The sequence below is a fragment of the Phyllostomus discolor genome, chromosome 6, assembly GCF_004126475.2.
Source record: "Phyllostomus discolor isolate MPI-MPIP mPhyDis1 chromosome 6, mPhyDis1.pri.v3, whole genome shotgun sequence".
In the NCBI taxonomy this organism is placed as follows: Eukaryota; Metazoa; Chordata; class Mammalia; order Chiroptera; family Phyllostomidae; genus Phyllostomus; species Phyllostomus discolor.
Window position 1 is genome coordinate 71,977,958 of NC_040908.2, and position 11,856 is coordinate 71,989,813.

Sequence of the window (11,856 nt, forward strand, 5' to 3'; positions counted from 1 at the left end):
GGATGGCTTATTTCCTTAAATCTCATGAGTCAACTGCTGTTAACTCCAAACTTTTCTTCTTTAGCTTCCTCCCCACTCTCAGCCTTCCTAGAATTGAAGAGAGTTGGGGCCTTGCTCTGGATTAGGCTTTAGTGTAAGGAAATGTGGCTATTCTGACTTTATATCCAGACCATTAAAACTTTCTCAATAGCAATAATGCTGTTTTACTTTCTTACTGTTTATGTTCACTGGAACAACACTTATAAATTCCTTTAAGAACTTTGCCTTTGCATTCACAATGTAACTAATGTTTGATGCAAAAGACCTAGGTTCCTGCCTGTTTTGGCTTTTGACATGCCTTCCTCACTAAGCTTAATAATTTCTCTACTTTGATTTAAAGTGAGGGACATGCAACCCTTACTTTCACTAGAACACTTAGAGGTCATTGGAGAGCTATAAATTAGCCTATCTTCAATATTGTTGTAGTCCAGAGATTAGGGAAGCTTGAGGCAAGGGAGAGAGATGAGGGACAAGCAGTTGGTGGAGCAGACAGAACACACACAACATTTATGGACTAAGCTTTTCATCTTATATGGTCCCCATTTGTGGTGCCCCAAAACAATTACAGTAGTAACATCAGAGATCATTAATTACAGAGCACCATAACAAGTGTAATAATAATGGAAAACTTTGAAATATTGCAAGAAGCATCAAAATGTAATGCAGAGACACAGAGTGAGCAAGTTGTGTTAAAAAATGGTGCTGATAGATCTGTGCAACGCAGTGTTGACACAAACCTTCAATTTGTAAAAAAACCACAATGGCCACAAAGCACAATAAAGTGAAGCAAACTAAAATGAGGTATGCCTGTATTATATTCTATTGGATGTGCTGCTCTAGGGAATTCAGGTGATAGGCCTAAAAGGAAATGCAATTCAGTTGAGCTCTTTTCTTTTTATTCCATTGTAACCTTTTATCTTTGTGTTTTCGGAAGACTTTATTCTGAACAATATTGTTTTCTAAAATATTTTTCCCCTAATAAACAGAACAAGGGTAAAAATGTAGAAGGAACCAAAACAAATGACAGCAGAATTTGATAGATCACAAGATGTTCAGTGTTACTTTGAAAGAAATTTTAAATTATTTTCCAGGCCAAAAATGTATATCTGGACTTATTTTCAATTCAACATAGCAAGAAACCTTCAATGTAAGATATGAATTGCAAAGTTCATGAAATGGAAGAATAGCACCTAGACATTTGCTGAAATATTTGAAAAGCCTTACTATTGGCTTAGGTAATGAATTTTCATAGAAAAATAATCTAATATAGTATATGTGTGATTGTGTGATTCCCAATTAAAATATTCAAGGTCTGCATTTTTGAGCCCAGATCTGGTAATTTTTCTAAGTTGTATAGAAATGTAGAATAAACCTGGATATATCTGATGCATATTAGACAGTATAACTAGGTATTAAGATTTCCTTTTATCACTAAGAATGTAAAATTCTGAACAAACTTTTTTTTTGATAAACAGAAGTACTACCATTATTTTCCTGCTTCATCTCTTTGCTCTGTGCAATGCTGTTGAACTTGCCCTTTTAGAGATTAATCAAAGTCTGCATTTACAATTGGTGTAAGACTGTCACCATATTTTTGAACTCATATAGTGTGATAGGAATGAACTCAAAATGGAAGTGAATGTGTACAGTTCACAACAGCAATTTTTCAGGCTCTTTAGTGCCATGGCCAGTGTTGAATATTTGAGAAGGGATTCATTTAGAATTAGAGAGAAGGCCTTGTCTATTACTAAATGTCAATGGTACGTGACTATGGGCATTTACTGCAATTTAATACTCCCATAATAATCATGTTATGTTAAAAATTATGAAAGAAGGGGAAAGAGATAAAATAGAAAACTCTTGCTTTTTTACTCCATAACGTGACAGTTCCATGGAGTGAGTCCAGTTCTGCCATACCTCTGCTCCTGTCACTGCTTTGGGTGGGTGCCTCTAAGTTTGGGGCAGAGTGGGGAATCAGTGTCAGAAATATTCTTACATACTTAGTTGTCTGTTGGTATTGATGAGGTGGCCTCCATCTCTCTCACTTGGTCTTATTTCAGCTGATATTGGTATTCCTTCTTTCAACATACTGGCCTCTGCATAGAAGGTGTAGGAGTTTTTTAGAGTGATGCTCAGCTGTGGATTCCTGCAGAGAAAGGCAGTCCCTTGGGCCCCTCCAGGGGTCCATGTCCCCCACTCCCTCTCTCAGAAGAGTATTCTCTCCTTTTATCTCTATGCTCCTCCCATGGATTCATGCACATTGCTAGGTTTCACTTTTTCTTCTTCTGGATGTCCAAAGCACCAGGGAAGGATATACCTCATGCCTACTATGCTGCCAAAGGCTACTCCTATAGTCATTCTCCCCTTCTCAGAAATGGCTAGGTCAATTGTACACACCAGTTTTTATGTTCTCTATACTGGTTAATAACAACCAGGGTACACATGTCAAGTTTTCTTGAGGACACTCTCATTGGCTTCTCTCTAGTGGTGTTTCTAATATGTGCTTACCTTTCCAATGACTCAGCAAACTTTCAGCTGGGAAGTAAAACATTGGTGATCCTTTCTTGTAAGCACTCTTAATTCAACCACTGATTTTCTTATAGACTCACTATTTTGACTTTGGAGAAGGCAGGGAGAAACTTTGTCATGTATAACACTTTGTACCTCTAAGGTAATCCACCCCAGTCCATCCTCCTGTACTCAATCTTATATGGATTACAAAGAAAAGCATAAATGGGGGTTGTAGCAGGAGTGATCTTGTTCAGCTGTATCCATTATATTATTTTTCACTTATTGTCAGTTTAGGGTATTAGAATACATTCCAATTCAAAATGTATTCAACTCACCATCCTATTGATGTTTTGAAAATCATTATTACCATTCAGCAAATACTCTTTCTTAGTTCTTCTTTGGGCACATGGTAGAATTGTATTTCCATACTTCCTTGAATTGGGTATACATAGGGTTTCCAGAGAAGAAGAATCAAAATGATGCATGTATGTGTGTATAGGTATAAAATACACACATGAGTACACACAATTTTTTACAAAGAATTGGCTGCCACAATTATGAAGGCTGACAAGTACTGAGATCTGAAGGATGAACCAGTAAATCCTAGACCCAGGAGAGTGGACAGTGTAGTACTAATCTTGAAACCAGCAGCATTGAGACCCATGAAGAACTGATGTTTCAGTTTGAGTCTAAAAGCAAGAAAAAGCTAATGTCTCAGTTAAAAGTCCATTAGGCAGAGGAATACTTTTTTACTCAGGAAAGGGTTGGCCTTTTGTTGTACTCAGGCCTTCACCTGATTGGATGAGATCCACTCATATTGGGGAAAGCAATGTGCTTTACTCAGTCAACTGATTTAAATGTTAATCTTATCCAAAAACATCCTTACAGATATACTCATAACAATGTTTGAGCAAATATCTAGGCACCTAATGGCTCAGACATGCAAGATCAGCCATCAAAACTATGTTCATGATTTAGCCAACAATTATCTCACTTTGGGAGGGAATTTTTAAAAGTGATTGTGCAATTTACTATATTCACATTTTCATGCCAAGGTGATTATAGAATAATACATGCACATGGACCCTCCATTAGACCAGGACCTCAAGGATCTCTAATAAGCAAGACCTCTCTGCTGCCATTGAACTAGATATGTAATACATGTGTGTGTGTGATCTAATGTTTTTGTATTTTTACAAAGATTTTGGAGGGTTTTTTTGTCACTACAGCAAAACATAGCCTATCCTGACTATATCCTAACTATAATACAATGTTGTTTTAAACATGAAAATCCAGGTCAAAAGTTGAATGAGATCTAGAGGATTCAGATCTTCTCTATGTGAGATGCTCAGAGGTGCCCAGACTGTACCTATCATTGTTCTTACAATAGCAAGACCATGAGGTAAGAAAAGGCATCTTTGGAGTCAAAGTCATGCACTAGGTAAATTATAGTCTTTGCAAGACACTTGCTTTGACTCTGCATATCCTGACTCACGTTTTCTGCCCATGTCACCTTTTCTTTCACTCAGTTATTTCCACAATAACTATAAAATTAAACAAGTTAATTAGAAGGTATTAACCATTGGTAATTTGGGGTTTTTTTGTTCAGTTAGTCTGTGTTACCTTTAAATAAGAACTGTATTTATGGTTATGGCTTCTTTACTGAGTTCTAATAGAAAGTAAGGTGAACAAAGCATGTTGGATTTTGATAGGATGAATGTGCTGTGATCTAATGGTCTAAAATAAAGTCTGAAATATATCTTGACAAGCAAACAGGTGGAAGTAATGACTCCTGCTGTGGAACCAAAGTCTGTATTGTTCTTCATACAGCACCAAACTGAATGCATCTCTATTAAGTAGGTAACTGTTTGTTTATACATGGAGATGCCCTAAATCATAATCTCCTTCCTGTAAAAATGATGAAAACAATTACATGAATATATACTTGAAAGCACAGTTGAGAGAAAGAAGCTGGAACCTGTTCATCTGTTTTTTACATTCTCAGGGTGACTATAAGAATTCTGCTGGGCTTCCAATTCTATTCACAGTCAAGGTCTGAGATTACTGTTAATTTGACTGCTAGTTAAGACAAACTTGTGGCAGGAATCATTCATCATTTCATTTTGTCAGGTTCCTTAAGGAACATATATAGTAAAAAAAATTCTTGAATTTTTATAACTCTCTAAATGTAAAATTCTGGGTCACATGCCTGGTAATTATTCTGAATATTGACCATGCAAGTGGAAGGTCATTTTGAGGAAAACCTACCTACTACAAAATAATTAGTGGTTTAACTAGTCTTGATCACTCAGAGTTAATCTGGGAGAATCTCAGGTCTCAAATTGTTACTTATGTGTGCATGGGGTAAAAGTTACAAAATTGAATGAACAAGTAAGTATGGTCATTAAAATTTAAGTAGGAGAAAACTGAATAATTACATGCTGCTTTTTATACTGACACACCTTGTATTAAAAGTTACTGTGTAGTCCTGGCCAGTGTGGCACACTTTATTAGAGCAAGGTTCCTTAAACTGAAATGTTGCGGGTTTGATTCCTGGTCAAGGACACATACCCAGGTGGCAGGTTTGATCCTGGGTTTTGGCAAGTACAAGAAGGCAACCAATCAATGTTTCTCTCTCTCTCTCTCTCTCTCTCTCTCTCTCTCTCTCTCTCTCTCTCTCTCTCTCTCTTACTTCCCCTTCCTCTTTCTCTAAAAATAATAAAAAATATCCTTGGGTGAGGATAAAAAAAGTTGCTGTGTAGAGCCATCTTCCTGGGAAATAAATAGATGAGATGGTTAAACAAATGACTATCTCTAAGTGTTGTCAGGGAGAGGAGAGCAATTGAGTCACATTCTTTCACTGCTCATGCAATGCCCAAATCAGGGTCCATCACTCCACAGGCACTCAATAAATATTTGTTGAGTCTATTAGTGTATGAATGTAAACAAAAACCTTATCTTTCTATTAACATTGAAATGACTACAATGGAGTAAATTATTTTAAAATACAGCCCAGAATCATACCAAATCATCTCCTTTTGGCTCTTAATTAACACAAAGAGCACATTGTTGTTATTTGTTTTTAAAATGTGTTTAATGTTCATGGAATGGTTGGAATATTTGTGCTGTGTTCTCTAAGTGGAGGTAGTGGAAGAAAACATTCTTCACTGCAATAGTGTATTTAACACCCTACCCTCTCTCTGAAGTGCTTGAAATATGATTTTGGGGTTCACTTTTGAGATCCTAAGGAAAATATATTGGTTATAAAGTCAAAATCAAGATCTCCTTTTCATCTTCAAGCTAAAGACAATAATTCAACATGAATATATATATTTACCTATCAAGTCATAAAGGGCTTGGAGTGTTGGGGATTTTTCATATAGTGTATACAGTTTTGTGCTCAATAAATGTTTTCTGACTAGCAGATGACTAGTGACATGACTCATAGCAGTGTATGTATTGAATTGTGATTGTGTATGATCTGCAGAAGGGGAGAAGTCATAGCCTCCCACCACTGATTGGGTAAAAACCTAGTCATAATAATTTTTAAAACACCGAATTTCCAATGAAAAAAAATCCTCAGATAGGGTGGAAGACTTGACAAGAGATGTTTTATACAGAACCTCTAGTGTTACCAAGAAATTTAGCCTAAACAAAGACCTGTTTGTCACTTATGGTTTTTGCCCTTCCCAGAGAAATTTCTTTTTCAACACCTGTAGAGGTCAAAGCTACAATAAATACTGGCCAGGCTTTGGTTTTGCTTTCCTGATGAGAAACAACTCAGTCTCCCTTCCCCTAAACCACATCTTATTGTCCTTCCAGGATTTACGCATTTAGGAGCAACCTGACATTTTTGTGGAGAAAAAAATTTAGTCCCCAGTGGAATCTCACTCTTTCCTTCATTCCCTTTGTGTGTCCCATCAAGATAATTTTCATTCTACAGTCCTAATTACAAAGAGAAATGGAGCTAAACCACAAGTTATCTGATATGTTTGAAGTCATAGGCACCCTACTGATGTTAGGATTGAAAATTATTTTTTTAGGCTTTTGGATTTTCTGTTCAGCTTTTTACCTATAGTCTTTGCACTAGGTGGGAGCTGCTTATCTTCCTTTGCTGGTGATGTAGCTCCCATCACATGGCCTTGATTAGAGAATCACAGCCCAAATGCTCAGAGCAGTGCCTGGCACAAAGGAAACACTGACAAATGTTGGCTGGCCCTCCTTATTATAAATGGCATCATATGCCAGAGAGTATTTTTCTTACTTTCTCCAAGAACACTAAAGCTATCTGCATAATGGGCCATTCTGCTATCATTTAGAAAATAGCACATTTAATATATACTGAAGCACTTATTTTGTCATGTCCTTGTTACTGATACCACTTCACAAAGGCAACCTTCCTCCATACAAATTCAGTTTCAAATTTCAGTCATCATCAAAGATCATTGTTAGGTACTCATAATGATCCTACAATTTCAGAGACATTCAGGTCACCGGGGAAAGCATTAATTCAAATTCATGATTTTGTATGAATTGACCACTTACTACTATATGTGAACCCCAAAAACAATTTAAAGTTTTTAGATGACATCGGACTCCATTTCAGAAAGGTGGGATATTCAGGGCTGTGTCCCAGATGAGAGGGGACTTCAGCATACTACTGTTGAAGCTTATTGTGATCTCCTTACTTCATCCTTATTTCCCCAGAATTTGGATTTTAAATTTAAGGTAAAGGAACCTTTCATTTTGCCTTTCTTGGCAAAATGACATGAATGATTTTGAATGCCATATTCAGATTTGGTAATTATTTCGCTGTTTATACTCATCTACTTAAAAATATTCATGACCATTGTCACCATTTGGATTCCCTTTCAAGGAAAGATCTTCCTGCTGCCAGCCTTGGATCTCCAGTACCAGCCCAAAGCATCTTTCCTGAGACAACTCCATCCTACCTTCCTGTCTCATCTCAGTATACCTCCTCCCTAAGAGCTGCAATAAATTATAAGACAAAACTAGGATCCCCACCTACCCACCAGTCCACTACTGAACACACTCAAAGTGCTCTTCACTTTCCCTTTGAAGGGCTGATTAGGGCTTGTGACCATGTATCAGTGCCCTGTTTTCAAGTGATGTCTCCGCTCCATGGGTGCTGCGGGAGTGTGCGGGCTTCATTTGCTTTCTCTCTGCACCAGGTGCAGTGTTAGTGTGGAAAACACTGAGTGCAGGGGAGCCTGAGCATGGTAGGTGGGAGAGATGGGGAGAGGTGGGCTGAGACTCAAGGACCAGCCATGGACAGCTGTGTGAAGTCTGTAGGTACAGGAGTTGGGGCAGATATTGCTGGAGAAACTGGAAAAAGGTAAGGAGAGCTAAAGCATGGAAATGGAAGGAGGAGGAAAGAAGGGTGGATTTGGAAGGTCAACAGATGGGAAGACTCTCAGGCTTTCTTCTAAAAAAGTGAGTAGCCTGGCAGGGTTTGGGGCAGGTGAGGAACTTGACCTGTGCTCTGATTAACATAAATTGTCCAGTTTGTGAAGAATGTTTCCTGGTAAAAAGGGCCAAGAAAAAGGAGTGGGGCAGTTAGGGACTGCCACCACAGATCACTGGGAGACAAGATAAGTCATAGCATCCAGAGACACACAGGGAAGCTTGGTGACACTACTGACCAAATTTTATCAAGCTTTTACTTTATGCCAGGTCCTATCATTCTGGGTTAACTCCTACATGTTCTTGTGTTATTATTGACAATCCCCATTTTACAGATGTGGGTCCTGAGGCAAAAGTGGCAAAAGCAACATTTAATACCAGGCCATTTACTTGAGAGCCTGTACTCTCCATTGTGCCCTAACTACCTCAATTGAATGGGGCACACGGATAGCAGCTCTTGACACAGATATGTGAGTTAAAGTGGGCAGAGGGTCAGATCTCATAGGGAGGCTATGAATAAAGAAGACAAGGAGGACCAACACTGACTCTTCAGGAATTTAACATTTAGGGTAAAGGAGGTGGAGCCAGAAAATGAAGTACAAAATGACTGGTCAGAGACCAAGAGGAAAACCATGACAGACTAAGAGGAAAAAATGAGAAAGAAATGCTTCTGACAGATGGATAGTCCCACATGCACCTAGATAGATAAGTAAGATAAATATCAAGAGGAGTAGTCAGCTTTGGGAACATAAGAGTCTCTGGTGACCTCATGTATTTGGTATTTTAAAAATTTGTCATATTGAGACAGTTGCATACTTTTACCCTGAGACTTTTATTTTCTAGATTTAGAATTTCAGACATATCAAATTCCTAAACTCTAATTAATTAACATACACTGGTGTTCTCTGTTTACATTTTATCATGCATTGCACTTAGAAGATGAAATATACTTATGCACTTAAATAAGATTTTCCAGACTAAATTGCCAATCTCTTGAGAAAAACTGATAAACTAAAATTTAATTAATCTTCTTTATACCCTTCTCATCTTTCTTCAACTGAATTCATTTTTTCCCATAGTAACCTAATACTTAGTCCACTTAAACACTGTTTTACTTTGGAGCCCTCACTTATTTCTTAAATTTTCTCTTCATCCTCACACCCCTGATGAAGGTCACATTTTTAAACACGAATGGTTCTTTCCTATGATGGAGGTGGTTCATTTTTCCTTTCTTTTCTTTTCTCTTCTTTTCTCTTCTTTTCTCTTCTTTTCTTTTCTTTTCTTTCTTTTGTCTCTTTTTTTAAATTTAATCAATTCATTGAGAAAATCTTTATTAAGCACCTTCTGTGTGCTGGATTATGTGCTAGGTCCTTGAGTACAAAGATTAACAAGACCCAGTTCATTAAAATTAAGAGCAGAGGGTTGAGGGCGCTGGTAGAATAGGTGGAAGCCAAGTCTGCTTGCTCTGGCTCCCAACTTGGATTTTCAGCTGATCTTCCCACAACCCCAACAATCAACAATATCTTGGCTGATATGAAATTTAGAAGTTAAGGAATACAGAAGACACTTTGTACCACCCAGTAAGTTGAAGGGGAAATACTCTGTGCATGGCACCTGCAGCAGTGGAGAGACTAGACAGAAATCACAGCTTAGGAGCTCCCTTCTGTCTTGGAACAGGGGGTCCTAGTCCTGCACAGGGATACCCAACCCTAATCGGGAGAGACTTGGGAGGACATACAGAGTCTGGGAGACTCAGGCTACAAACACAGAGTGAGCAACACATCCATAATGGTAGTGCCATCCTGGAGAATTCAAAACAGGGACTCAATCTCCTAAAACAATCAGCTTGCCACACCTGGGTCTGTCAGAGGCACTAGCAGACTGCAGCCAGCCATGACCAAGAAAGACATTTTGCTTCTGGGGGAGGGGATATGTGCAGAGAACCAGACTGTGACTCAGTACTGTGGTGAGGGTACTACATAGAGTCTTTTTAGAAAGGAGCTGAAACATGGCTGGGCAAAGTCCTGCATGCAGCTGTTTGTCCAGCAGAGACCAGACTGAAAGTGCAGTTTGTTTCCATTGAACTCACCTGGGCAGGGAGTTCAGTGAGATACTCAACAGGGGTTTACTGAGTCCAATCCGGCTTGGCTAGCAGGTGGAGAGCTTTGCAAGACACAGACAGGCAAGAGTTGAGTATCAGAGATTCATTGCAGCTAGGCAGACCCCCACCCCTCCACGAGTAAAACTATCTAGAAAGGGAAAGGTGTATCTAGCCCCCTACCCCTGAAAAACAGTACAGCCAGACTCAGGAGCCCCCTGCTGGGCACATGTCCACAGGGGAAGAAAAGGGAACTGCCAAGGGAGCCTTTCTGAAACTTTCTCAGTTGCAACAAGACACGCTGGTTCCTTGGGCCCTACCTATTACATTGAAACCAGCTGGGTAAAGAGTGCAGAAATTGGCATAGCAAGGGCAATTCAGGGCCCAACCCAGCCTTGGCTCTTATACAGATATCACGTCAGTGCCAGGCAGGAAAGAGCTGATTCCTTTACCCAGATTTGCCCCTCACATGAAACGGACAGCTAACTCATCAGAAACTATACATTATTGGAAATAACCTGGGACAGATCAAGATGTGTGGCTCCAGCATCTTCTCTGGCGTCTGAACAACACATTCAAGGGCACATCCAGGGGCCACATTTTCCCAATTACACCAGAAGTTCTCTCAGAAACAGATGGGGCAGTGGTGAGTTCAACACTAATGGCAGGACCATAGACAGAGACAAGTGAAGCTGGTAACTGAGGTACATGCAGACATTGGATGACTCACCCCTGAGCCTTGTGCTGATGAAAAGCCAGCAGGGCACAGAAAGTGAGGACCTTCCCAGATACAGCCAAGCCTGTAGGAGACTGCCACGGACTATGGATCACTTGTAGCCTCAAACAGGCTTTCAAGAGCTAGACAGAGAGGATGTCTGACATTGCCCAAGTCAAATCCAGGAGGAGATGCCTGTAGCCAAGCTCTGGACTCTGCTGAGAGCAATTTTATCTTCTTGTTCTTTTTTATTGTTTACATGTTTTTTTCTCTCAAAAAGTTTTTTTAACATTTTTTCTTTTTCTTCAATTTTATTTCTATTAGTACACTACTTTTTTTATTTCATATCTCATATTTTATTCTTCTATTATTCTATTTTGCTTTCTTTCTTCCCTTTTTAATTTGTTTAAATTTTATTTTTTCCCTTCCTTTGCCCTGTTTCTATTCCTTACTCTTGTTTCTCTTTACTTTCTTCTCTCAAAATTATTTCTATTTTGTTTGGTCATCTCATATTCTTTTTTTCTGTCTTATAATATTCTTATTCTCTCTCCACCTTAGCTGACCTACATTCATTTGTCATTGATATTGCTGTGGCTATTGTTTTTTCTCAATTTTGTTCCTACTTTTAAATAATTTTCTTTCTTTTTTAATTATTATTTCAAACCTCATATGTTACTCTTCTTGTTCTTGCTTCATTTTGCCTTCTTCCTTCCCTCAATTTTTAACATTTTAGATTTTATTTTTTCCTATTCTTTTATTGTTTCTATTTCATGCTCTTATTGTTCTCCTCCCTCCACCCTCTCAAAAGCATTTTCTTCCATTTAGTCACCCCCTATACTTTTGTACTTTTCTTGAAATATTACTATTCACTTTCCACCTTATTAATCTCTGTTCATTTGTTGTTGATACTGCAGTTGTTGTGGGGGGTAATTTTTGCTGGTGTGGGTTTTGTTTTCCGTACTGTTTTTTTTTTTTTTCTGTCAGTACCTGCAAAACAGCATAGGAGATCAAGGAGACTGCACAACTAAGTCCTACACAATTCTTACCACAGTGGGCACCCCATGAGGAT